Source organism: Paroedura picta, chromosome 8 (assembly GCF_049243985.1).
Source record: "Paroedura picta isolate Pp20150507F chromosome 8, Ppicta_v3.0, whole genome shotgun sequence".
Taxonomy (NCBI): Eukaryota; Metazoa; Chordata; class Lepidosauria; order Squamata; family Gekkonidae; genus Paroedura; species Paroedura picta.
In genome coordinates, this window is record NC_135376.1 from 98,333,142 (window position 1) to 98,358,116 (window position 24,975).

At 44.7% G+C, this 24,975-nt stretch overlaps 1 long non-coding RNA gene across 1 annotated transcript in view; it reads left to right on the forward strand.

The window, feature by feature from the left end:
* LOC143842718 (uncharacterized) overlaps positions 1-16,877 on the forward strand; it is a 66,298-nt gene extending 49,421 nt beyond the window's left edge. The window contains exon 3 of the long non-coding RNA XR_013233323.1: positions 16,749-16,877. This is a non-coding gene — a long non-coding RNA (uncharacterized LOC143842718). The remainder of the gene's footprint in view (positions 1-16,748) is intronic.
* The last annotated feature ends 8,098 nt before the right edge of the window (positions 16,878-24,975 follow it).

The window sequence follows — 24,975 nt, forward strand, 5'->3', positions numbered from 1 at the left end:
AGAGCAAAGGAAGGGCGGTTTGGGAATTTTAGTGTCCACATGTGCAATTTGGATTTGGAAACAGACAAATCGGCCGAATCGCTATCAAATAGCCATCTGACGGAGAGGCTGATTCTGTGAAGGCAAAGGGGTGGCAGGTTGCAGTGGATGACCAATGGGGTTGTGAGTATCCTGCATAGTGCAGGGAGTTGGACTAGCTGACCCATGAGGTCCCTTCCAACTCTATTATTCTATGATTCTATGAATCGCTACCAGTGCCCAATCTAATTTCCTTACCTCCACCCCCTCAGTGAACCCATTAGGCATTTAAGTCATTGCTGGGGGAAAAAAACATTTCAGGGTTAATTAACCAGGAAATTGGATAAAAACCCTGAAATTGTTTTTTTCCCAGCATTAAAGTCTATGGAGAATGGTGGCACCCTCTTTGGGAGCTGCTAGGATAAGACCCCCCCGGTCCAATCTTCTTAAAGCTTGCAGAGGAGCTGAGGGGGGGGGGTCTTCCCTGAGTCCCCTGCAAGTTTCAGGAAGATTGCACCAAGGGGTCCTATCCTAGCGGCTCCCAAAGAGGGTGCCACCATTCCCCATAGATTTCAAAGGGGAATCAAGTTCAGACTAGAGAATCTGAATCTCCATTATATCCAATGGAGCGGCTAGGAGTACCCTCTTTGGGAACCGCTAGGATTCGACCCACTGGTGCAATCTTCCTGAAACTTGTATTTGACTCAGGAAAGACACCCCCTGAGCTCCCCTAGAGGTTTGAGGGGTGTAACTTACACCCCCTCCCCAGCCCCCAGGAATGGCGGGGGCAGGATTTCCAATGCAAGTCAATGGCACCATTGAGTTGCACTGGCTTCAAAGCTATTTGGATTGATCCAAATTAATTTGGCTGAATCCAAATCGGTCGGAATTGGGCTCCCCTTGCACAACTCTTCATCACCCTTGAATGTAAAAGTGTTACAACTGTTACAGGTTTAATCATTTGGCTATGGCAATTATGCTTTCCTATTGCCAGTTTTTTTGTAGAATCAGAATCATAGAGTTGGAATGGGCCATACAGGCTATCTAGTCCAACCCCCTGCTCAACGCAGGATAGAATCATAGAATCATAGAATCATAGAGTTGGAAGGAGCCATACAGGCCATCTAGTCCAACCCCCTGCTCAACGCAGGATCAGCCCTAAGCATCCTAAAGCATCCAAGAAAAGTGTGTATCCAACCTTTGCTTGAAGACTGCCAGTGAGGGGGAGCTCACCACCTCCTTAGGCAACCTATTTCACTGCTGAACTACTCTGACTGTGAAAAATTTTTTCCTGATATCTAGCCTATATCGTTGTACTTGAAGTTAATACCCATTACTGCGTGTCCTCTCCTCTGCAGCCAACAGAAACACCATCCTGCCCTCCTCCAAGTGACAACCTTTCAAATACTTAAAGAGGGCTATCATGTCCCCTCTCAACCTCCTTTTCTCCAGGCTGAACATTCCCAAGTCCCTCAACCTATCTTCATAGGGCTTGGTCCCTTGGCCCCAGATCATCTTCGTCGCTCTCCTCTGTACCCTTTCAATTTTAACTACGTCCTTCTTGAAGTGAGGCCTCCAGAACTGCACACAGTACTCCAGGTGTGGTCTGATGAGTGCCGTATACAATGGGACTATGACATCTTGTGATTTTGATGTGATGCCCCTGTTGATACAGCCCAAAATGGCATTCGCCTTTTTTACCGCTGCCTCACACTGCCTGCTCATGTTTAGTTTACAATCCACGAGTACCCCAAGGTCTCGTTCACACACAGTGTTACCTAGAAGTGTATCCCCCATCCAGTAGGCATGCTTTTCATTTTTCTGACCCAGATGCAGAACTTTACACTTACCTTTATTAAATTGCATCTTGTTCTCATTTGCCCATTTTTCCATTGTGCTCAGATCTCGTTGAAGTCTGTCTCTATCTTCCGGGGTATTTGCCAGTCCTCCCAATTTGGTGTCATCTGCAAACTTGATAAGTAGTCCCTCCACCCCCTCATCTAGATTATTAATAAATATGTTAAAAAGTACTGGGCCGAGCACCAAGCCCTGAGGTACCCTGCTACTCACCTCTCTCCAGTCTGATGAAACACCATTGACAACAACTCTTTGAGTGCAGTTCTCTAACCAATTCCCTATCCACCTGACTATCTGAAAATCCAGATTGCATTCCTTCAATTTATCCATCAGAACATCATGGGAATCTTGTCAAAAGCTTTACTAAAATCCAAGTAAATGACATCAACCGAATTTCCCCGATCCAGCAAACCTGTTACTTGGTCAAAAAAGGAAACCAGGTTGGTCTGGCAGGACCTGTTGGAGACAAATCCATGCTGACTTCCTTGGATCACCAAATTGTCCTCCAGATGTTTGCAGATCGCTCCCTTTAATATCTGCTCCATTATCTTCCCCACAACAGAGGTCAGACTCACTGGTCTGTAGTTTCCTGGGTCATCCTTCCCCCCTTTTTTGAAGATCGGAATAACATTTGCTCTCTTCCATTCCTCTGGGACATCTCCAGTCCTTAATGAGGTTCCAAAGATGATGGACGAGGGCTGTGCAAGTTCTCTGGAAAGTTCTTTGAGTACTCTCGGGTGCATTTCATCCGGACCAGGGGATTTGAACTCATCCAGTGCAGCTAAATGCCTCTCGACAAACTCTCTATCCATGTTAACCTGCCACCCAGACACTATCCTTTGGCTATGGCCATCTCTAGATGTGCCTAAACACTTTGACCTGTGGGAAAAAACAGATGTAAAATAGGCACTGAGCCTTTCTGCTTTCTCTGCATCTTCCGTTAGAGTTTGTCCATCCACACCCAACAGTGGGCCTATTGCCTCCTTTACTTTACGTTTGCTCCTCACATAACTGAAAAATCTTTTCTTGTTACAATGGGCTTCCCTGGCCAATCTTAGCTCACTCTCAGCTTTGGCCTTTTTTTTTTTTTTTTTGGTAATTTTATTATTTATTATTATATAAAGCATTTACAGAAAAGTAAAAGAGGAAAAAAGCGACCAGCTGATATGGTTTGCCATCCTCTTTTAACATACATATTCAGTTCCCATCACATATTAATCCTAATCTAGAAGTTTTTACCATCTGTCTTAACAAAATGATTGTTAATACATATGAGAGTATATTCTGTTATAAGAATATATTCTATTATTATCTTAAATGATATAAGGTCGGTCCCCTTCATATATTGGCCCTGACCTAAGAGTTATTACTGCTGTCTTGTTAATACATATGAAGTATAGTTTGCCATCCTCTTTTAGCATACATATTAACATACATATTCAGTTCCCATCACATATTGATCCTGATCTAGAAGTTATTACCATCTTTCTTAGCAGAGTAATTGTTGATACATATGAGAGTATAATCTATTATAAGAATATATTCTATTATTTTCTTAGATAATATAAAGTCAGTTCCCTTCATATATTGGCCCTGACCTAAAAGTTACTGCTGCTGTCTTTCCCACAGGAGACCAGGAGAATGCTCCACTGTTCATCACATCCTTCAGGTGGTCGCAGAAAATGAAATTGTATTTTTTCCCACAGTGACGCCTGATGATTCCTGCATAGAGTATTTCTGGTTGTCCTTCTGTCAGGGCCAAAGAAGTCTCTTGCTTGATTCTTGCTTGCAGTCGACTTTAAGTAGGCTCTGTATATTTTGTCAATCCGGATCTCTTCCTCTGGTCGCACAGAGATATCTCCTGATAGCTTCCTGCGTGCTGTCGCCTTTGAATAGACTCTGTTTATTTTGTTGATCCAAATCACTTCCTGTTCTAAATAGACTTCCAGGTTTTCGGTGCTTTCCTTCCTTAAATCTGTTTTCCCAAGTTCTTCCAAGGTGCTTTTGATTTTTACGTCCCTAGGTCTTTCCCCCTCCTGTTGATTAACTTCCAGACATTGAATTCTCGTTTGATGTATTGTTGGCTAAGTTGTGTTTTCATCAGCTGTTTTTTCCAAACCGTCGGTTCTGTCTAAAAGCCCTTTCTTAGTCTTTTGGATTTCCTTTTCCACCTTGTTGACTGCTTTCAGTATCTTTGAGTTCCCTTCGCATAACAAATGGAAAAGCTGTGCCTTAGTTAATTTTTCCATAGTTCTAGGCAGTCACAAACTATAAACAGAAAGTCTCGTGAGGTCTCGCGGGAGCACGAGCGATCCAAAATTATCAGTTTGTCGATCTCCGTATCAAGTCAGCGTCCCCCACTGAACTCTCTCCAACAAAACTTTAAAGTCTCTCTTTTCTTTAAGCTCTCTCTTTGTTTGATTAGTGGGTGTAATTAGCTGGGAGCCTCCCACTCAACGAAAGAATTCACTTGTAAATTGGTTGAGGAGGGGGGGAAGTTTATTAAAGTTTGCCCTACGAAAATCCAACATCCGCGTCTGGCTACAAGCTTCCTTGGCTCCCCATCTCAAAAAGAATTCTATGAGGACATGGTCACTTCCCCCTAGGGTCCCCACCTCCTTCACCTCATCCACCAACTCTTGCCTGTTGGTCAGTATTAAGTCCAGTATGGCTGAACCTCTTGTGGGTTCATCTACCATTTGATAAATGAAATTGTCAGCCAGACAGGTCAGAAAGTTGCATGACTGAGGACACTTCGCACACCATGATGACAAGGTCCTGCTGCTTGGATATTTTCTCAAGCTGCTCACAAAGTGCAGCATCCACATCCTCTCGTTGGTCAGGCGGTCGGTAGCAGAAACCAACCACCACACTGTTTGTTTTCCCCTCGCTTATTTTCACCCAGATGCTTTCCACTGTAGATATGCTCTCCTTCACTAGAATTTCCTGACAGGTAAACCCTTTCCTCACATACAGTGCCACTCCTCCACCTCTTCGATCTATAAGATTTATATTGCTTTTTATAATTGTATAATTGTTAATGTTTATTGTCCCCCAAATACTTCTAAGCCCCAATAATTGTACATTGGTATTACCAGCCGTCCAATTAGGGTCCGGATCCAGGAACACCAGTCCAGACTTAGACACCAGATAACAGATGCTCCGATGGTGACTCACTTCATGGAAAAAGGACACAAACCAGAAGATTTACTATTCTTTGGACTTGAACAAATCTCAACTGTTGGACACCACAAGATGGACATCAATAAGATCTTGAGACAACGTGAAAGTTTTTACATTTACTCACTGGAAACTATGAGCCCTAAAGGCTTAAACACAAATTTGGAACTTTCTTGCTTCCTGTGAGGTAGCACCTGCAAACACAAGGACTGCAAAATGATGCTGTAATTTCTTAAACTCAAGATCAATAGCCTCTATAGGGGTACCTTGGAAGAAAGTTTATTATAATTTAAATCCTAACTGATAGGCTTCATGGCCAATTGGGAGAATTTAGAGCCCTTAAAATATATTTTTTACATATGTTTGGAACTCTTCGCTTTTAGATGAGACTGCAGCTTTAATTGGTATAGGTGTGGCATGGAGTAAGTTTCTCAGCTAGAGTATAATTACCAGAGGCAGTCTACAACCCAGTGGGATGAGTCTTTTGAACAGACCTCCCCAAACCTGAGAGCCAAAGGCCACATATATATAATATAATTTAAAGGTAAGACTTGGCCCTTTAGTATAATTTTTATAATTTTTATAAGTTTTACGATAATAGCCAAAAAGCTGGCTTTTGATTTATATATATATTAAAGAAACAATGACTGTATGTTTATAAAAATTATAGGAGGTATGTACTATTGTAGACTAGAATAATGACTATGTTCAGTTAAATATGTTCTCTTCTGTTTTGTAAAAATGGTTGATAAGCCTGTATTAATTGTATGCTTTTGTATTTTAGAAGGACAACCACTGAGGAAAACAAAATTGAAAACGGTTTAATCTAGAGGCCGTTCTGGTTGTGCTTATACACATCTGTAAACCGCCCGTGGCGCCGCGGGCGCCACGGTCTAAATAAAGCAGTAAGGGGTCCTGGGGCGGGATGAGTCCGGGATGAGGAAGGGTCCAGATTGGACCCTTCCTCATGACAGACAATCGGAGGGACCAATCGGCAGGCGCGAAGCGCCTGCCGATTGGTCCCTCCGATTCCCAGCCCCAGGAACTGAGAGCCGCGCGCAGCGCGGCTCTCAGTTGCTCCCGACCTGACGCCTGAGGGAGCCCCCGGCAGTCGCGCTGTGCGCGGCTGCCGGGGGCTCCCTGCCCGGAGGCCTGACGCGGCGAGAGGCGCGAAGCGCCTCTCGCCGCATCAGGCCGCCGCCTGAGGGAGTCCCCGGCAGTCGCGCTGTGCGCGGCTGCTGGGGGCTCCCTGCCTGACGCGGCCAACGAGCCCCGCAGCCCGCCGCCGAGTCGCTGACCGCCCCGAAGCCGCTGGGGCCGTCAGCCCAACAGTACAGCCGCTTCCGCTGCTCCACGGAGGTAGGCTGCTCCACGGAGCGGGGGGGGGGAAACGCCGGGGACTCCCTGCCTGACGCGGCCAACGAGCCCCGCAGCCCGCCGCCGAGTCGCTGACCGCCCCGAAGCCGCTGGGGCCGTCAGCCCAACAGTACAGCCGCTTCCGCTGCTCCACGGAGGTAGGCTGCTCCACGGAGCGGGGGGGGGGGGAAACGCCGGGGACTCCCTGCCTGACGCGGCCAACGAGCCCCGCAGCCCGCCGCCGAGTCGCTGACCGCCCCGAAGCCGGTGGGGCCGTCAGCCCAACAGTACAGCCGCTTCTGCTGCTCCACGGAGGTAGGCTGCTCCACGGAGCGGGGGGGGGGGAAACTGCTAGCGCCCATTGCATTTCAATCTGCAATGGGCTATATTTCTAGTAAATATATAAGAAGAGATAAGAAACGTTTATTTGTATTTATTGTGGAATGGTTTAATATAGCCCGGGATAGGTTCTGTTTTCTGTTACAATAATTTTGAACCGTCCCTTTCTTTTCGTGGTGGACTTGAGATGTATATCTGGAAACTATTAGGAGATAATCCAACTGTATATGTGATTATTGGTGGAGATTTTAATGCCAGGATTCGTCCTGTTGATAAATCTATATATAGTAGGCTTAATACCTACCCAACAGAAGATCTGACAATCCTCCTCCCCCTTCTTAGATCTTCTAAACATTAAAAAAACTAATTCTACTGGTCAATTTTCTACAAATGGTAATTCTACAAATTATTGGATATTAAATGGATCATATCCCACATTATCCAGGAGAATTTACTTACTGTTCGGGTGAGATAGATTATGAAAATGATCCAGTCTGTTGAATAATTTGAACTCTTCACTTATCTAGATAGTGATCATTTACCACTGATAATGAGTTTTGCAAACCCTAATTTTAACCCCCCAATTTTAGATTTGCACCTTGAGGAGAACTTGAGTCAGAATTAATATTGTAGGGTTCAGTGGAATAATAGAATGGACAGATGTATTGCAGAATTCTTAGGTTCTGGTGATCTTAATGAGTTACGTAAATTAAAATCAGAAGGCTCTCTGGATATACATCTTAATGTCTATGCTCACATTATAACAACTCCTGGACAACTCCTCCCCTTCCTCTTCCCACTGCCAAGCTCTAGCGCCCATTGTATTCTTGGATACAATGGGCTTTGCCCCTAGTACCAATATAAGATAGGGCAGTGGTCCCCAACCTGCGAAGGCCAGGGCGCCGGGCCGCGGTTCCCTCTCCCCGCTCCCCCTGCAGTAAAAAACTTCCAAGGCTTCAAGCTTGCGGCTCGGGAAGCTTCTTACTGCGGGAGGGGGGGGAGAGGGAATAAGGGCCGCACATGCGCACATGCGCGCTGCGCGGCCGAAATAGCGCATGTACGCATTAAAGACATTTCAGAACGGCTGCCCAAACTCCTCAAATTTACAGATTGCTACCCATTTGTGATGGTCCACGTGGGAACGAATGACATGTCCCTGAATACCATTGCTCCTATTAAAAAAGACTATCAAGATTTGGGGAGGAAGCTCAAGCAAATGGGGGCACAAGTGGTATTCTCTTCAGTCTTGCCTGTCAAGGGAAGAGGAATGCGTCGGGAGAGGAAGATAATGGAGGTGAATCACTGGCTGCGTAGTTGGTGCTGGTAGGAGAGATTTGGTTTCTGGGACCATGGGATAGGCTTTCTTGAAGAAGGCCTACTAGCACCTGATGGACTGCACTTGTCGAAGTTGGGGAAGAATGTGTTTGGCAGGAACCTGGGGAGATTCATCAGGAGAGCTTTAAACTGAAGGCACAAGGGGAAGGAGACGATCAACATAGGGAGTGTATGGAAGAAAAATGATCAGAGGCAGCCCAACTGGCAAGGCCAGCTCATAGGGAACCAAAAGTAAAAGGATTCAGATGCCTTTATACTAACGCCCGAACAATGGGCAATAAAAAGGAAGAGCTGGAACTTCTCATGCTGATGGAAAGGTATGATCTAGTAGGCATCACAGAAACTTGGTGGAATGATTCTCATGACTGGAATGTAATGGTGGATGGATATGAACTGTTCAGAAAAAACAGAATAGATCGAAGAGGTGGAGGAGTGGCACTGTATGTGAGGAACGGGCTTACCTGTCAGGAAATTCTAGTGAAGGAGAGCATATCTACATTGGAAAGCATCTGGGTTCCACATCAAAAACCGTCTCTTCTTCATCTTGAATGTTTTTGAAATACAACCTTTTCTGGGTTCTCAATATCAGACTTGCTGAATTTATCAGCTATTGAATGCCACTCACCAGACAGGCGTTGGTGGCATAATGTATCTTCACATCAACTTGTGGCCATGCAGTAGGGTGTTCAAGGCAAGAGATTTATAGAAATCTAAATAAATAAAATAAATAAAATGTTCACAGGAGGTTGGCCACTGCATGCCTCTATTGATCATCCCTGGACTTTCTTGGCGGTCTCTCATCCAAGGAATAATCAGTTCTTCACTTACAGGATCCAGCTAGCCTAGGCCATCCAGGTTAGAGCAGAAGAAAGGGAAGAATGCAAAAAATTGCAAGTACTTAAAAAAACCTCACATGAGAGTTTCTTTCCAAAATACTATTTATTCACAAGTGGCCAAACCGTACATAAAGCTTGGCCACTCCGGCTTTATAGTATCTAGTGATGGGAAGTGTGTGTGGAGGGGGGAATTTTGTCAGGACCATTATTGGGAGGGTAATTAGCTATGCAGTCGAGAGTTATTGCTTGCTTTTCCTCCAGCAAGCTCGCTTACAACTAGATTTCCTCTAAAATCCCAAAATATCTTGTGACGGGGGATAACATCACAAAGGAATGCTTCGCCTCCCTCCTTGCATCCTCCACAAGACCTGAAGCCACTGTTAGTGGAAAGTATGGCCAACTCACCACTGACATATGGCTACCTCGTAGGGTTTCCAAGGCAAGAGACATTCAGAGTTGGTTGGCCATTGCCTGCCTTAAGTAGCAACCCTGGACTTGGCTTCCAAGATCAGGACAACCTGAGCCACCCAGTCCATTGCAGCCAGGCAGACACGTCTCAGCACCACTGCTTTTGCAGGCCCAGGCAATCAATAAAATGATGGAGTCTCCAGTGGCCTTCTGTACAGGTCTTATGGATCCTGTTCAGCTCATGCAGGCCCAGTTAGCCAGAGGAAAATGTCCTGGCCCTCTAAAAGAACTTCATATGTAGAAGTGAGCAGGTGAAGGTTATCATAGAATCATAAAATCATAGAATCATAGAGTTGGAAGGGGCCATACAGGCCATCTAGTCCAACCCCCTGCTCAACGCAGGAACGGCCCTAAGCATCCTAAAGCATCCAAGAAAAGTGTGTCATTTTGTGATTTTGATGTGATGCCTCTGTTGATACAGCCCAAAATGGCATTTGCCTTTTTTACCGCTGGATCACACTGCCTGCTCATGTTTAGCTAACAATCCACAAGTACCCCAAGGTGTCGTTCACACAGTGTTACCTCGAAGCGTATCCCCCATCCAGTAGGCATAGTATTGAGCTAAATAACATTGCCTGATCATTCCTACAGATCAAATTCACATTGAAGGGATAGCTAAAGGTAGGGTTGGCAACCATGAATTTCTGGTGATTTGGGGGTGGAGACTGAGGGGGGGGGTCTGGGGAGGGGAGAGATTTTGTTGGAGAGGAGCTGTCATAGAGTTCGTTCTCCAAAGCTACCATAGTCTCCAGGGGAATGGATACCTGTATTTGAAAATCAGTTGTAATTTTGAGTGACTCAGTTCAGCATAACCTTGAGGTTGGTAATCCTAGCTAGAGGGTGATGATATAGAAGTTGCCAACCTAACATATTCAGGTGAGTAGTCATGTTGGTATGAAGCAGCAGAATAGAGTTTGAATCCAGTGGCATCCTGAAGACGAACCAAGTTTTATTCCGGTCTTTAAGGTGCCACTGGATTCAAACTTTGCTCAACTCTACATATAATACAGCTTTTGTTTTCTGTTTTATTATCTTTCTGTAATTGTTAACTTAAGGGAACTAATGTTTCTTAGCACCATCATAAAGACTATGAGATTGAAAAGACATTATCTGAAAACGCATTTGTGAACTGTTGACATCCATATTTATGTTAATGTGGCCCACAGAAAGAAGCCTATTCTTCCTTTGTTTGTGGGGCTTGGCGTGGATTTTTTAAAGTGTTATTAAACAAAAATGCTAGAGGGCAGCATTTTACCAATTGCATTTTAGGAGACAGAGCTAAGAAGAGAAGCATATTCCTACTGATATCCTACAAAACTCTCTTTTTGTCCCTCTCACCTCCAAAAATAGGGGGGAGGGACAGCCAAGGGGTACTAACAGGGTTCTGATTAAATATTCTGTGCCATAATTTATGCAAAAACAAATCCCAACAGGAATCAGGGACTCTGAAAAATCTGTTGTGAAATAATTATCCTGAATGACATTGTCAGAACACTCCACAAGGATGTTGTCAATAATACATTACACAAAATCGGTTGGAAATAAACCTTGGAAATTACATGATATTCCTGGAACCTTGAAAGAATTATCAGTAAACAAATTTAATCAGTTTGATGTTATGCATCCCACTCAACCTCTTATTATCTGATCATCGAGGTTTTCAAAAGCTACGGGGAATTGAATGACAATGAGCCATGAGAAGATGAGAAAAAGATGAGTACCAGGGATGGAGCTACCCGATCTTCCTTAATTCTTCCCCCCAGTTCTTATTTGCATTCTGGACTTGCTTCCTGAATGTCGTTGGTGACATTCAGTGATGGAGCCCCGATTGTTTTCTTTATTGCCCATCACTCTCCTGACAAGAGAGGAACTAGTTATCCCAAAAAGTGGATTTCTTCAACAAAGCAGTAAGTGAAACCTTCATTTCCACTTGTCACTCTCTCTTGGATGGCTGAATTTGAAAAACAATAATCTCCCCTGAAGGCTAAGATTGAAGAATGGCATTTAGTACGCATGGTAGACTGTGGTTGAGCATCAGACTGGTATTTGGAAGAGCCAGGTTCAAAACCCCACTCAGGCCAAAGAAGCTCCTTGAGTGACCTTGGGCCAGCCACACTGTGTCCTCCTGACCTACCTCACAGAGTTGTGAGGATGAAATAGAAGAAAGGGAAATGATGTCATCTACTTTGAGTACCCACTGGGGGAAAGGCAGAGGATAAATTAATGAATTAATTTAATAAAAAATATCAGAAGAGCTCTGTGCTCTATCTGGTCCAGTCTCCTGTCTTATACAGTGGCTAACCAGATCTTCTTGGGGTCCAGCAACAGGGCACAAAGGCCAAGGCCTTCCCCTGTTGTTGCCTTTTCGCTCTGGGATTCAGAGGTTTACTGCCTCTGGATATGAATCATAGAATCATAGAGTTGGAAGGGGCCATACAGTCCATCTAGTCCAACCCCCTGCTCAACGCAAGATCAGCACAAAGCATCCTAAAGCATCCAAGAAAAGTGTGTATCCAACCTTTGCTTGAAGACTGCCAGTGAGGGGGAGCTCACCACCTCCTTAGGCAGCCTATTCCACTGCTGAACTACTCTGACTGTGAAAATTTTGTTCCTGATATCTAGCCTATATCGTTGTACTTGAAGTCTAAACCCATTACTGCGTGTTCTTTCCTCTGCAGCCAACGGAAACAGCATCCTGCCCTCCTCCAAGTGACAACCTTTCAAATACTTAAAGAGGGCTATCTGTCAGGATCAGTGCCTGTTCTCTGCCATGTTTTTATGTTAACCTGAGTTTCCCCATGTTTTCTTGGGGAAAGAGAGCCAGTTTGGTGTAGTGGTTAGGAGTGCGGACTTCTAATCTGGCATGCCGGGTTTGATTCCGCACTCCCCCACATGCAGCCAGCTGGGTGACCTTGGGCTTGCCATGGCACTGATAAAACTGTTCTGACCGAGCAGGAATATCAAGGCTTTTTCAGCCTCACCCACCTCACAGGGTGTCTGTTGTGGGGAGAGAAAAGGGAAGGCGAATGTAAGCCGCTTTGAGCCTACTTCGGGTAGGGAAAAGCGGCATATAAGAACCAACTCTTCTTCTTCTTCTTCTTAACTTGGCTTATTGCTGCTGGGCCCCTATGTAACCCTGGCCCATTATATGAGCTATCTGCCTGAAATCGAAACCTGTCTGCTGTGTAGTTGTTATCATGATTTGCTGTGAACTATTTGTCTTTTGAACCCGGTGGCGGGGCCTGCTCTATGTAACAATAATAGTTATCTTGTCAGTGGGCGCCAAGCGGTCCAAGGACGCGCCAGAAGTAACACTCCTTGGCTAATTGCCCAGCCGGGCACCTGGAGCTCTTCCCCCTCCCCCCTGGGAACCTTCAAGTTTTGGGCGGGAGAATTCTCTTGAAAAGGGCTTGCTTTTGTGTTGTTAGGCAGATTTGACTTCGCTAGTTATAGTGACTGAAGTAAACTTCCAATAAAGCTTTTTTTTTACAGGAGTATGTTGTGAGTTCTTCTAGCACTTGACACTATCATGTCCCCTCTCAACCTCCTTTTCTCCAGGCTGAACATTCCCAAGTCCCTCAACCTATCTTCATAGGGCTTGGTCCCTTGGCCCCAGATCATCTTTGTCGCTCTCCTCTGTACCCTTTCAATTTTATCTACATCCTTCTTGAAGTGAGGCCTCCAGAACTGCACACAGTACTCCAGGTGTGGTCTGACCAGTGCCGTATACAATGGGACTATGACATCTTGTGATTTTGATGCGATGCCCCTGTTGATACAGCCCAAAATGGCATTCACCTTTTTTACCGCTGCAACACACTGCCTGCTCACGTTTAGTTTACAATCCACAAGTACCCCAAGGTCTCATTCACACACAGTGTTACCTAGAAGCGTATCCCCCATCCAGTAGGCATGCTTTTCATTTTTCTGACCCAGATGCAGAACTTTACACCTATCTTTATTAAATTGCATCTTGTTCTCATTTGCCCATTTTTCCATTGTGTTCAGATCTCGTTGAACTCTGTTTCTATCTTCTGGAGTATTTGCCAGTCCTCCCAATTTGGTGTCATCTGCAAACTTGATGAGTAGTCCTTCCACCCCCTCATCTAGATCATTAATAAATATGTTCAAATAGTCCCATAGTCATAGTCCCATTGTATACGGCACTGGTCAGACCACACCTGGAGTACTGTGTGCAGTTCTGGAGGCCTCACTTCAAGAAGGACGTAGATAAAATTGAAAGGGTACAGAGGAGAGCGACGAAGATGATCTGGGGCCAAGGGACCAAGCCCTATGAAGATAGGTTGAGGGACTTGGGAATGTTCAGCCTGGAGAAAAGGAGGTTGAGAGGGGACATGATAGCCCTCTTTAAGTATTTGAAAGGTTGTCACTTGGAGGAGGGCAGGATGCTGTTTCTGCTGGCTGCAGAGGAGAGGACACGCAGTAATGGGTTTAAACTTCAAGTACAACGATATAGGCTAGATATCAGGAAAACGTTTTTCACAGTCAGAGTAGTTCAGCAGTGGAATAGGCTGCCTAAGGAGGTGGTGAGCTCCCCCTCACTGGAAGTCTTCAAGCAAAGGTTGGATACACACTTTTCTTGGATGCTTTAGGATGCTTAGGGCTAATCCTGCGTTGAGCAGGGGGTTGGACTAGATGGCCTGTATGGCCCCTTCCAACTCTATGATTCAATGATTCTATGATTCTATGAAATGTACCGGGCCGAGCACCGAGCCATGAGGTACCCCGCTACTCACCTCTCTACAGTCTGTTGAAACACCATTGACAACAACTCTTTGTGCAGTTCTCTAACCAATTCCCTATCCATCTAACTATCTGAAAATCCAGATTGCAGTCCTTCATGGATAGTAGCCACTGATAGACCTCTTCTCCATGAATCAGTCTAACCCTCTTAAAGCTTTCTATGCCTATGTCCATCACTACACCCTCTGGCAGGAAATTCCACATTTTAATCACTGTTAAGTATTTCCTTTGTATGAGGACACAATTCTACAACTCAAGTTTAAATAACAACTAGGGATGTGCACGGGGGGGGGGGAACTGTTACTTTTCAGATTTGAAGTTTACTGTTTCAGTACTATTTGAATCAACTGAATCACTGATTTGTTATATCAGTTTCAGTTTGGCCAATTCAATCTTGGTTTGACCGAAACAACCAAGAGGGAGCTATTTGGCAGATCTGGAGGCATTTAAAACTTTTAAATGCTTCTAGACCCTGCCAAACAACTGATCCTGAAGATCCTGAGGATCAGCTGTTTGGTGGGCTCTTTAAATGGTGGGTTCCCAGGTTACACTCTTTCCACAGCCTGGGAAGGGTTGAGGAGGAGGCCTGCCAAACAGTTGATCCTGGGTGGGCTTTTCTCTCCTCTTCTCAGGCTGCAGAGAGCAGGCTCTGCAGCCTGGGAAGGGATCAGGGGCATTTAAATAGGCTGCCAAGCTGCTGAGTCTCAGGCTCAGCTGTTTGGCAAACTCTTTCTCAATCAGTCAAATCTTGAATCAAGTTTGAATCAATTTCTGCTGATTTTGTTGATTTAAACTGATAGGATGTTTGATTCAGTTTGAATAAGCCCTAAAAGTACTAGAATCAGCATTTATTTGAGTTTTTCATGCTTATCTGAACCATACCACCCATCACTAATAACAACACAAAGAGCCACAACTTCTTTCTAAAGAGGCAAACAGTCTGCAAAATAATACACCCTGAGGGTTGAGATAACAAATGAAAACTGGTGAATGTGGGAACCCATTCTATATATGTTTTCTAGCAGAAGAAAGATTCAAAATTCATTGTCAAAACAGCTGGATGTGGAAGATCTGCCCCCTCCTCTAGTGCCCCTGGACACTTTGGTACCCTTGGTGCCTGTCTTATTACACCTTGCTGGGCACATATGGCAGTGAACTGGTGGCTTGGTAAGGGGATATGGGGTAGAGTGGGTGGGAAGAGTGGGAGATTTTAATGTAATATCTTGTTGATTTACTGTATTTTATTGTTGTTGTAAGCCATTGTGGGCTAGCTGGCCTAGGAGTGGCAGCATATAAATAAATAAATAAATAAATAAATAAATAGTGAGAATAGTTTCTATCCAGGTTAGCCCAGTCTTCTCAGATCTCAGAAGCTAAGCAGGGGTCAGTCTGGTCAGTACCGACCAGTGAGGAAGCTCAAGGTTGCTACACAGAGGCAGGCAATGGCAACCCCCCCCCCACAAAGTCATCATAAATCGGCTGCAGCTGGACAGCACTTCCCACTCTTTCCTGGCAGTAGGCCTCATTGAGTAGACTCCAATGGAGACCTCTTTTCTAATACTTGAGTCTGATTACTTGATACTGGGATTAAAGTTAGTCATTTCGGAAAAAAATTTCCACTGGGAAACACATTTCTGGGTATAAATTTCCCCCACTTCAGTTGGCTCTGAAGTCAGACAGGATGAGGAAAAATGCCAAAACATCAGAGTAATGGTACAATCCCATGCAGAGTTACTCCAGCCTAAGCCTATTGAAATTAACAGTTCTAGGATCACACAGTAAAACCCTGGGTGGGTTATGGTTTATATCTTCTCTCCTGCATGCTCTGGTTTTGTACTGAAGTAGATCCATTAGTTTATTTACACTAGACTGGGGAAGGTTGTCTATCTCCTTCCCTTATCTAGGCTAATGGAACTAGGCTTGCCAAACTCCAGGGCTGGAGATCTTCCAGCATTTCAGCTCATCTCCAGACTATGCAATTCAGTTCCTCTGGAGAAAATTGATGATTTGGAGAGTGGACCCCATAGCATTATATTCCAGTGGAGTCTTTCCTTCCCGAGTTCATCTTTTCCAGGATCCACCCCCAAATCTCCTGCAGTTTCCCAACACAGAGTTGGCAACCCTAGCTCATGCTTCCTGCCGGTGAAAAACTATTACGTGGACATACATACTATGTCAGTGGTTCTCAACCTTGGGGTTCCGACCCCAAGTGGGGTTGCCTGGCCCCTTTCGTGGGGTTGTCAGGTTGGTGGCCATGGTGGTAGGCTGCGGCGGGCGGCAGCAGTGGTAACAGGCAGTGGCAGCGGCAGGTGGCAGCAGCAGCGGCAGGCGGCAGTGTGGGTGGTGGCAGTGGCCGGCCATGGCAGAGCCACAGCACTGGCTGCCACCACGCTGCCTCAGTTGTTCTGGGCCTGCACGTGTGTCCCTGCACACCTGCGCACGCCACTCCTGTGTGTGCATTCGCTGTCCCTGCCACCGCTGCAGTTGGGGTTGCAGCTGTAAGGTGGTTGAGAACCACGGTACTATGTAAACATATTGAAGGCACTAATCTTTCCTATAGGCAGATGATTGTTTTCTTCTTTTTTTTCACTTTAGACATACGCTGCTTTGGAATCTAGTTTTTCCATTCTTCAGTTTGTCCATAACATGAATTCCAGATCTTCAGAGAGCCCTTGGATGCACACCTGGTATAAAATGCACTTTGAATGTTCTTAGAAGCCCTCTCAACTTCACATAGATTACAATAAAATGTTATATGTCTCAGCATTAGAACAAAAAAAAATCATCCTTTTCTGTCTGCTTTGGGGGATCTGTGCATATTAGAAGGTACAGCCTTAGCTTCTACCTCTATCCCCCCCCCCCAGTCTGTCTACAGGTCAGGAGGGCAATCTGATAGTACCAGGGGAGCTGCAGCACTCAAATTGTTTGAAGCCAAGTCAGTGTCACAACTACTAAATGGCACACAGTTGGGTCACTTCTCTCATCTTGCACCTTTGAAGAGTGTTCAATCTAAAATTTTAAGATCTACAAATGCCAACGTGTGTCTCCAATGCTTCCCTGAGACTTGAGACAGGGTTTATAAAGATGGAGCCTAGGGTATAGCTGACTGCTCTAAATTACTGTCTTAGATTATCCTTTTATCCTCATGGTCTTGCCCCACTAACAACTGAGGATGGTTACCAATGTTTATGGCAATGAAATGTGAGAACTAAAATCGCACTTTTGGTGTTCTCTCCTGAGCTCCTCCTGAGTATGGGATATGATCAGGCCAAAGAAGCCGTTAAGCAGAGATTAACTGACATAGAACGCCAACAAGTTCTAGCTATAACCCATCCTTTATTGTCAGTGAACCCAATAGATATTTGTCCTTCCCTATGACATACTTAACCAAACTTGAAGTACTTAGTCATAGGAGGGCCTTCATTTTAGCATGCTGTAACATCCTCCCCTCTGGACATATAGAAATCGTGGAACATACTCTCCTTCAATGTCAATGCTATAATGACATCCAAACTACTCTAATTCTACCACTGTTAGGCAGATTTCCAGAGCGTTCAAGACAATTTTACGTTTCTTTGCTGCTTACAGATGCAAATAATGACACAACCTATAGCGTTGTCAGGTTTTGTGCAACAGCAATGAAAATGCGCAATAGAATGGTCTGTGCCAAATGAACTGGAAAGCTGTGTTTGTATACATTCATGCATGTTTTATCTCGTATTACTGTATTTTAGGATGTTTTAAATTCTGGTTTTAATAGATGTATCACATCATCTTATGCTGGTCTATCTGTCTGTCTGGTGTCAGGGAAGAAAGCTTTGGTCACTGCCTGTTTCCCCCCACATAAATCTGTTCAACCCTGCCTGTCAGCAAGTTCAAGCAATGTGTATGTGATGTTTGTTAATAGTTTGAAGGCAAAACCTTAGCTTCTACTTTTACCACCCTCAGTCTGTCTACAATGCAGGAAGCCAACCATTTGGTACCATGGGGGAAGGCTTTGGCTTCTCTCTCTGTTGTCCCCACAGACACCTGCTCAGCCCTGCCTGCCAGTCAGTTAGTGCAAGCAGTTTCCTTCGGTCTCCTATAGGTCACACCAGATAGTGGTGACTGCTTATCTTTGGAGATAAGCTGTAACCTCTGCACGTGTCTCCAATGCCCCCATCAGCCCTGCCTGCCTATATATGCAAGCAGAGCCAGTATTCTTCTCATTGCTGGAGGGGAAGTTGGAGCCATGTCTCTATTCCCTCAGATCAGCAGAGAGGGCCAGTTGCCAGCTTGGTGTAGTAGCTAGGAGCACCGACTTCTAATCTGGCGAGCTAGCTCCTGAAAGGGAAGGCAAATGTAAGCCACTCTGAGACTCCTTTGGGTTGAGAAAAGTGGCATTTGAGAACCAACTCTTCTTTTTCTTTAGTAATATCAGGGCTCTCTCAGCTTCACTTCCCTCGCAGGGTGTCTGTTGTGGGGAGAAGGGAAAGTGATTGTAAGCTGCTTTGATATTTGAGGGTACAGAAAAGCAGCATATAAGAACCAACTATTATTATTATTATTATTATTATTATTATTATTATTCCATAGGTTCTGCCCCATTCCTCCCCCCTTCCTGCCTGCCTGCTTGCCTAGCACGCACACACAGAATAGTTCAGGTAAACTAGACCCAAGCTTACACAGATGGTGCCGAAACGGCCAGAAAGCCAAAATACAGAAACACCAACCCAGACTGTCATGTTTGGAGGGGGTCAGTTTGGTGTAGTGGTTAGGAGTGCGGACTTCTAATCTGGCGAGCCGGGTTCGATTCTGTGCTCCCCCACATGCAGCCAGCTGGGTGACCTTGGGCTCACCTCTGCACTGATAAAAGTGTTCTGACTGAGCAGTGATATCAGGGCTCTCTCAGCCTCGCCCACCTCACAGGGTGTCTGTTGAGGGGAGAGGAAGGGAAGGCGACTGGAAGCCACTTTGAGCCTCCTTTGGGTAGAGAAAAGTGGCATATAAGAACCAGCTCCTCCTCCTCTTTCTAGCCGTTCTGGTTGGATGACAAATCTGTCAGGTACAGGTTTGCTCAATCACCCTACATGATATCAGAGCAACTTTTGTATTTTCAAATGGAGTATGTTTGGATTGGATTGTGATAAATAAAGTTCTGGATACACATTTCTAATGCCTTGCCAGCCAAGAAGTGGAGACTAGTGGGGTAAGGCTACAGCCTAGTAATGGCTGGTGTCATGGGGTAGAAGAACAAACTCTGTTATTATATAATATTCCCCTCATCTCTAAATGCCAAGACATTCTGTGGGCAGCATTTCCTTTGGTGGTACCTTTTGAAGGAGAAAACACTGGAGACTTTGAGCATACTTGTATCCAAGTTCTCGGCCCCAGGGAAGCACAAGTGGCCTCAACCAGGGCAAGGGCCAGGGCCTTTTCAGTCCTGACCCTGACCTGGTGGAATGAGCTCCCGGGTGAGCTGCAGGCCTTGCGTGAGCTGTCAGCATTCTGCAGGGCCTGCAAAACGGAGCTCTTCCACTAGGTCTATGGTTGTGGCCAGGGTAGTGCAGAAGATCGCCCCCCCCCCAGTCAGCCAGCAGCTAGTCTTACAATCTAACCCTGTTTCCAACCCTCCATAGATGGAGGTAAGGGGGGGATGGAGGATTTTTCTGGACTTTTTACTCCCGTGTTGTTTGGATTTTATTGTATTTGCTGTCCATTTTACTGGGTTTTATTGTAAGTCTGTAACCCACCATGAGCTGGCTGAGGAGTGCTGGGTAATAAATCAAATAAATAAATAAATTAAATAAATAAATAAATGTTGGTATGGGTGGGGAACGGGGACATGGCACTTGGATAGCTCGAATACATCGAGCTCCTGTTCCACTGTGGGGTCAATCGCAGCTGCAATTGACAGAGACGGGTTTGGGTACGCTAACCCACCCACTATCTACCCAGGCATTTCTTGTGAATCTCTGGGGCTGCTCTGATCCACAGGGAATTTAATATCCCAAGGATCAAAAGCTCAGTGTGAACAGAGTCCTGAAAGTGCCGTCGCCATTTTAAAGCGTTCTTCTTTTTCTTCATCTCTACATTTTAATCTACAAAGCTAACTGGATATCTCCTGCAAGACTCTCCAACTCACCAAAACTCCGGAGTGAAAACAACTGGCAGATACCAGATCGAGCCTACAAACAGTGTGGGGGGGTTTCCCCCGATACTTCTCCCCTTCGGAACATACTTCTGGCGTTGAAAGTTGCTTTTCCCAATCTAAGCAAGCCAGAGTAACAGGAAGACGAGGGGGAGGAGGCAGAAAAGGGGTTAACTAAATCAGAGCGTCCCCTCGCCACTGTTTATGATTCGGAGATTGGAATGTTGATATGAAGGGTCACGCGAGAGCTCCTTGCCAGAATGAGAGCCTGGGCTTGTAAAGCTTCAATACATTATCAAAAAGCGATTGGCTGCCATCTGGGTCACCTGACATGCTAAGGTGCAGGTGCAGATACCTTGGTTAAGCCCTTCATCTGTTGGCGAAATCATCTGAGTAGAGTGGGGCAAGTTGCAAAGCTGCAGACAAGAAGGGAGGAAGAATTGAAGCTAAGTTGGAACATCAAGGAGGCACTGCAGGACTGGAGGGTAGAATACTGATATAACTATCTTTCCTTATTTGGTCATAAAGCACATTGGGCATATTGTAACATATTTTATATGTTGATATAATAATGTTATTGCAATAACAGAACTTTAAAAGTGATATATACTATGTGATATAATCAATTGCTGACTAGCAGTCTGTATTTGGTGTATGTCTGGAAAAAACAATAGACAACTCCCTAAAGCTAACAGATCACCAAAAAAGAAACTAACGGTTGACGTGGCAGCTTTCTGGAGATGAAAGAAGGATATGTCAGCAGCTGCCAGAGCAAAAAAAATTAAGGAAAAAGAGAAAGAATCAGAAAGACTGAAGCAACAACAACTAGAACAAGTATTAGAGTTGGAGGAAGCCTCAGAAGAAGAAAGCACAGATATGGAAAAAATAGCCCGCCTCCTGGAGAAACAAAGCAAGGAATTAAAAGCATACACAGAAGACAACTTAAAGAACAATCCAAAGAACTCTCCAGAGAAATACAAGACTGCAAGAAAGAACTTTCAGACAAAATAGATGGGATAAAAACACTTGTAGATGGAAACATAAAACAACTGAAAGAGCACAAGGACAAAATTGAAAAATTAGAAGGTTGGAAAGCAGGAGCAGAAGACAAGTTTGAAGTCCTTCAGTCAGAAGTGAGAAGTAGGAATGTTAAGATCAGAGGTGCCCCTGAATCGTTTGGCAAGGAAGATCTGAAGAAAGAACTTACTGAGGTGATTGAAGGCTACTTGGAGGAAGAAGAGGTGAAAATTGAGAAAGCATACAGAGTGTAGAGCAGCGAAGAGAAATAACCAACCAAGTTATTGTTAGCTTTGAATCTAAGTCTGTAAAGAATGCACTCCAATAAAAACATAGAGAAGATCCATTCACACTTGAAGACCAAGAAGTGAAGATCTTTCAAGATCTACCACCAGAAACACTACTAAAAAAGGGCACAGTTTCAACTTCTACGGCAAATTCTGATTGGACAAAATATTAGATATTTTTGGAAGATTCCATTTGCACTGGAAGTTATTTTACCAACAGGAAGAAGGATCATAAAAACATTACAACAAGCAGAAGAACTAGCGGATACCTTAGCTAAAGGTTCCACGCTGGCAAAAGAACATAGAAAACAGTCAAACCAACAAGAATATCGGGGAGCAACAGGAAAAGGTGCCATACCTAAAAAGTAAAAATGGAGTCCTTGAAGATAGTCTCAGTCAATGTTAATGGATTAAACTCACCGAATAAAAGATCATAAGTTTTTAACCAATTAAGAAAACAAAAATGTGATATAATATGTCTACAAGAAACCCACATTGCACAAAGACATCAAAATCTATTGAAAAATAAAAGTTTAGGAAAAGAATGTATTGTGTCAGCCAAGGAAAAGAAAAGAGGGGTGGTGACCTATATTGTAAACTCCAATATAAATGTGGAGACCATATCTGAGGACCCAGACGGACGCTTTTCTATCTTAAAGATCAAGCTCCCCGATGGTCAACATTTTGTTTTGGTGAACTTATATGCCCCAAATAACGCCAAAGAGGCTTTTTATAGGGATTTTTTTCTATCCAATTTGGACTCACTTGAAAATGAGGTAATGATAATTGGAGACTTCAATGCAGTCCAAGATCCATGGGATCCACATCCTCAAGAAAAATGGGTTCAACATTTCCATCCTCTGCCAGATTTAATTTCCAACATCTGGCATTAGTAGACGTCTGGAGGGAACATCATCCAAAATTGCGCCAATACACATTTTACTCGAACAGACATGATGCTTACTTAAGATTGGACCAATGCTGGGCATCAAAACAAATGTTACCAAAATTGAGAGATATTACCAAGCACCTTTGGTATGCAGTAGAGCAGCTAGAGTCAAGTCAAGGAGAACCTTGGTGACCAAGATGACTTTTGTCAAAAGCTTCCTTTATCAGATTCAAGTTGGAATGGAAATCCACAAGTCCTTATATCTCAGACAGTGGAAGGTGTTTAGCAAAAGAGATTTGAGATGTACCTTTGGACTGACAAATCTTTATTCATAGAATCGATGAATCATAGAAGGGACCTCCAGGCTCATCTAATCCAACCCCCTTCAAAATGCAGGAAATTCACGTCTGCCTGCCCACCCATGGTGACCCCAATGCCATGTCCAGATGATGCCCTCCCCCCAAACCAGAATCCCTGGCTAGCCTAGAAGAAATTTGTTTCCTGATCCCAAAGAGGCAATTGGCATTTCCCTGGGCATGCAAGAAAGGGTCACACGAGCCAAGAACTGACATAGACCCTTATGCCCAACTACTGTTTCATGAAAGTTCCATGTAAACTGCCCTGAGCCACAAGGGAGGGCGGTATATAAATATAATAGGTAACGGTATCCCCTGTGCAAGCACCGGGTCATGTCTGACCCTTGGGGTGACGCCCTCTAGTGTTTTCATGGCAGACTCAATACGGGGTGGTTTGCCAGTGCCTTCCCCAGTCACTACCGTTTACCCCCCAGCAAGCTGGGTACTCATTTTACCGACCTCGGAAGGATGGAAGGCTAAGTCAACCTTGAGCCGGCTGCTGGGATCGAACTCCGAGCCTCATGGACAGAGCTTCAGACAGCATGTCTGCTGCATTACCACTCTGTGCCACAAGAGGCTCATAAGTATAATAAAATAATAAATAAATACAATCTGCTGAAGTTTACAGAATTCCAACATAGATGTGGAAAAAGGAGCATTGATTCTTGAAAATTTAAGCCCCCCACCCGCCCAAAAATATTTGTTGGTCACTAGGGAGTTACTGGACTCAGTTCCAGGATATTTGTAATATTGGTAACATCTATGCTGATCACAGGGATGGCCTTCCAATAGTGTTTCTGCCAACTCACAATAGTATCTCTGCTTCCTCCTTCTCTGGTTCTTCCGAATTCAAACATGCTGCTGCTTCATATCTGTCTTCTCCCCTCAGCTGGGGCTGGGGCAGAGCCTTCAAGCTCTGAGGGTTTGAAAAATATTTATTTGCTTATTTTATGGTCTACCTTCCTCGCCCATCTTGTAACAAAGACATTTTTTCTTCAGTTCCATTCCCATGAATCAAACACCAACCTCAGCAAGAATATTTTTAAAGAAATACCCACCACATTCCACCCCAGCTCAAACCCCAAAAACGTCAGCTTAGTCCCTGTGATATTTCAGTTTCCCTGTTAATCCTTCCCTATTTCAAGGGTCAGCCCCACAAAATAGCTTTTTAGGTGGGGGGGGGGATTGGACTTGCTGTAATTTCTGTACCAGCAGTCAACCTTGCTGTACTAATCCTCTGCTGAATAGCGATGGGAGGGAGCATTACACAAAACAGGCACATCAATTCAGATTTGGGGGATCTAAAGGTATGACCTTTGCAGACATACTTTTCTTGAAGGTAGAGCTGGGAAGGAATTTGGAAAAGGGGAAAGGACATTATCAATGCTAGGCTTGGAATCTGAGCTCCTCCCCAGCAGGTGCTGAAGATGGCATAATCCAGTAATATGACCAAGACATGCTGGGTTTCCCCAACATTCCCTTGATGTTGCTCTTTTTTCCATACACTGCATACCAAATAGCTTGGAACACCATTGTCTGAGGCTACATGTTAAGCTGCTGTACTGAATCAAACCCTTAGTTCACTGAGCTTAGTATTGTCTGCTCAGACTGACAGCAGCACTCCAAGGTCTCAGGCAGAGAAAGGTCTTCCACATCATCCATTGCTTGGACCTTCCTACTTGGAATGCCTGGTTAAGAACAGCAGATTCTAATCTGGCAAGCAGGGTTTGAGTCCTTGCTCCTCCACATGCAGCCAACTGGGTGACCTTGGGCTCAGCAAAGGCCTCTCAGAACTGTTCTTGCAGAGTAGACCTGTTAGAGCTCTCTCTGAGCCCCACGAACCTCATAGTGTGCCTGTTGTAGGGAGAGGAATGGAAGGTGATTGTAAGCTGCTTTGAAACTCCTTCAGGCAGAGAAAAACAGGGTGTAAAAACCAACTCTTTTTCTGGAGATTAAACTGGATATTCAACTGGGGACCTTCTGCATGCCAAGCAGGTATTCTTTTCCTGAGCCCCAAGGTCATCTCAAAAGGTCTCATTTTGGGCACCCCCACCATCTGACCCAGAGGAGGGAGTCTACAGGTTGGATTTGGGATACCACTCTGGGTGTTTCTGCACAAGGACCAATTTTGCCAATTGGTCCC